Source organism: Coregonus clupeaformis, unplaced genomic scaffold, assembly GCF_020615455.1.
Source record: "Coregonus clupeaformis isolate EN_2021a unplaced genomic scaffold, ASM2061545v1 scaf3797, whole genome shotgun sequence".
Classification (NCBI taxonomy): Eukaryota; Metazoa; Chordata; class Actinopteri; order Salmoniformes; family Salmonidae; genus Coregonus; species Coregonus clupeaformis.
The window spans coordinates 19,110-22,889 of NW_025537251.1; positions in this window are offsets into that span (position 1 = coordinate 19,110).

Genomic DNA, 3,780 nt, shown 5'->3' on the forward strand with positions numbered 1-3,780 from the left:
GCTTGACGCAGTATGACAACTTGAACGCGATTGGTCGACAGTCTGCTGAGTGGGACATTATACATTCTTCATTCGTGGATTCTATCTCTTTCTATAATATCTCTGGCAACGGCACCATGCAATGCACCCTGGACTAAAGAGGCAGACAAATAGGAAAAATGTGCTAGACCCTCTGTTAAATTACGCATTTCAGTAGGTAGGAATATCGCAGAAATATGATCAATGGCTCATTCGAGAGAAGACATCCTCCCGAGTCATGACATCGGCCAGTATTGAAATCTGACATGCATAATAAACGTTTTTGCGATCTAAATATCGTATTCCTATTAACTTCCTATTAACTTCCAGATTCACTTCCAGATTAATTTCCAGATTAACTTCCAGATCCCATCCTCTCTCTCTTTTCTCTCTCTCTCTCTCTCTCTCTCTCTCTCTCTCTCTCTCTCTAGTTCTCTCTCTTCCTGACATATAGCATCAGGCATGTTGATCTTGACTCAGGTCACAGACCTCTATCATTGGACCAGACCTGAGTCTGTGACCTGATCACTCACACAACAGAGGACAGAACAGAAAAAGGTCTGATAAACTACAGTTCCTCACAATAAAATGACAGCTCTTAAGATTGTTTAAACAGAAAGAGCAGCTCTATACGACATTCAAACTAATTGTTTTGAGCTGATAGTAACTCCAGGTCCAATTCATTAAGACGGGCCTTTGAAGACGTTACAAAAGTCCCTAGTTGTGGATCTCATCAAGGAGTTAGTCCAAAGTGTCCCCCTCCTGCTCTAACAGATGACCAATATAAAATATATAATATATACTCTCTTTAATTTACATAGAGACATGTACAATCAATCATTGAAGAAACAGTCAGATTGCTGTCACCATCACTACTTAACTGACATTATTGCCTGTCCCCAGATGGACAATTATGCTATAGTAAAGTACATTTACAGGTGATAACATAATTGTTCTGCTTTGAGACAGATTTTTACTGTCTGCTTCCAGTTGGATGTTCATTTACTAGCCCTGCAAATGATCATATATCTTACAATATCAAATCATATCTCAGTAACTGTCACAAGTGTATATCAGTATAACAGCATCCTACCTGTGCTCCAGAACAGGATCATCAATATCACTGCAGGTATCATATCTGTCTCTAACTGGGGCTCCACTGAGCTATACAAGTCTGCTGTCATGAAGAGTGGACTGAAGAGTGGACAATTCTGCTAGGCTATATGACTTATATCTCATTAGTTCATTACTTCAATGATGTGAGATAAACTTCGTAGCAACTTATCTTAGATCACTGGTTGAACTCAGCTCTGTTTTGAAAAAACCCCACAGGAAACTGCTGACAGAGCAGCAAAGTTTCCACGTAGTGTGTCCTATAATATCACCTCTAACTTTCTACTGCTTGAGAGGGGGGGGGGGGGGAGAGGAGGAGGAGAGGAGAGGATGAGAAGAGGAAAGGGGGAGGAGAGGAGAGGGAGGAGAAGAGGAGAGGGGGAGAATAGGAGAGGGGAGAGGGGGAGGGGGAGAGGAGGAGAAGAGGAGAGGAGGAGAGGAGGAGAAGAGGAGAGGGGGAGAGAGAGAGGAGAGGAGAGGAGAGGAGAGAAAGGAGATGGGGAGAAGAGGAGAGAGGGGATGAGGGGGTGAGGTTCGTCTTCCACCATTCCACCCATGCCTCATGTTAGAGCAGGAGAAGGGGGGATGTGGTTTAGAAGCTAGAGGTCTGTTACCCAAGTCAACTCAACAGGTCTGATGCTATATGTCAGGGTCAGGCTGGGCTGGGCCAAGAGTGGAAAAGGTTACTGGTTATGATGACATCACTGGTGAGATGTCAGTGATAATAATATATTATCTCTCTCTCCTCAGTCTCTCTCTCCTTTTCCTCTCCTCTCTATGTCTCCCCCATTACTCTCTTCCTCCTCCCTCCCTCCCTCCCTCTCTCTCTCCCTCCCTCCTCAGAAATATATTATATATTGTAAGGGAGAAGAAGAGGGGGAGAGGGGGGGTGAGGAGGAGAGGAGAGTGGGGAGAGGAGGAGAGAGGAAGAGGAGGAGAGAGGAAGAGGAGGAGAGAAGGAGAGGAGGTTGAGAGAGGGAGAGGAGGAGAAGGGGAGAGGAGCAGAGAGAATGAAGAGCAGAGAGGGAGAAGGGGAGAGGGGAGAGGAGGATAGGAGAGGAGAAGGGGGAGAGGGAGAAGATCGGGAGGGGGAGAGAGGGAGAAGATGAGAGGGTGAAGAGGGGAGAGAGGGAGAAGAGGAGTGGGGGGAGAGGGGGAGAGAGGAAGAGGAGGAGAGGGGGAGAGGAGAGGAGAGGGGGAGAGGAGAGAGAGAGAGGGAGAGGAGGAGAGGGGAGAGAGGAAGAGAGGAGAGGGAGAGGAGAGAGGGAGAAGAGGAGACGAGAGAGGAGAGGAGAGGAGAGGAGAGGAGAGAGGGAGAGGAGAGGAGAGGAGAGAGAGGAGAGGAGAGGAGAGGAGAGGAGAGGAGAGGAGAGGAGAGAGAGGGAGAGGAGAGAGAGGAGAGGAGAGGAGAGGAGAGGAGAGGGGGGAGAGGGGAGAGAGGGAGAGGAGGAGAAGGTGGAGCGGGGGAGAGAGGGAGAAGAGGAGAGGGGGAGAGGGGGAGAGGGGGGAGTGAGAGGAGAAGGGAGAGAGGGATAGAGGGAGAAGGGAGAGGCTGGAGAGGTAAAGAGAGGGAGAAGAGGAGAGGGGAGAGAGAGGGGAGGGAGGTCAACTCATCAGGCCTGATGTTATATGTCAGGGTCAGGCTGGGCTGTGCCAAGAGTGGAATAGGTTACTGGTTATGATGACATCACTGGTGAGATGTCAGTGATAATAATATATTCTCTCTCTCTCCCATCTCTCGCTCTCATCCCTCTCTCCTCCCCTTTCCCTCCCCTCTCTATGTCTCCCCCATTACTCTCTTCTCCCTCCCTCCCTCCCTCCTCCCTCCCTCCCTCCCTCCCTCCCTCCCTCCTCTAATGTATATTATATAATGTAAGGTGAAAGAGACGAAGAGGGGGAGAGGGGGTAGAGGAGGAGAGAGGGAGAAGAGGAGAGGGGGAGAGGAGGAGAGAGGGAGAAGAGGAGAGGGGGGAGAGGAGGAGAGATGGAGAAGAGGTGAGGGGGAGAGGAGGAGAGAGGGAGAAGAAGAGAGGGGGTAGAGGAGGAGAGGGGAAGAAGAAGAAAGGTGGGGAGAGAGGGAGAAGAAGATAGTGGGATAGGGGGTACCGTTCGTCTCCCACCGTTCCACCCATGGGACTATACCTTCTGTTATCAAGAGGGAGTTTCCACCATAGTTCTTATACCAGTCATTTCAGTTTAGGGAAGTGAACAAGTGCACACTTTAAGAGAAAGGAGACATAATTGGGACAATGCATCGTTCTAGACTGCAGTCATGCGTCTGTGACACCAGACTATCACCTAGTGGCCATAAGAGGAACTGTCCTATCAGTATGTTTTTACTGCTGTCTCAAAACAACACATGACCTGCATACATGATATGATTCATGTGTGAGTCCTAAAAGCATATGAATATAGTATAGTATATTATATTCTAGTATATTTATTATATATGTAATAGTTAATCACTTAACCGTTTGGTAAAGCTATATATTTTAAACTGGTTTGTCGACTATATATGGATTTAGAGAACTACAGAAATTAAATCTGTTTGTAAAGTATAAACATTTAAATTACATGTATGATACATGATGAACATACATAATGACTACTCATTATTACTAATTGATTTCACATAGTGGGAACCACAAT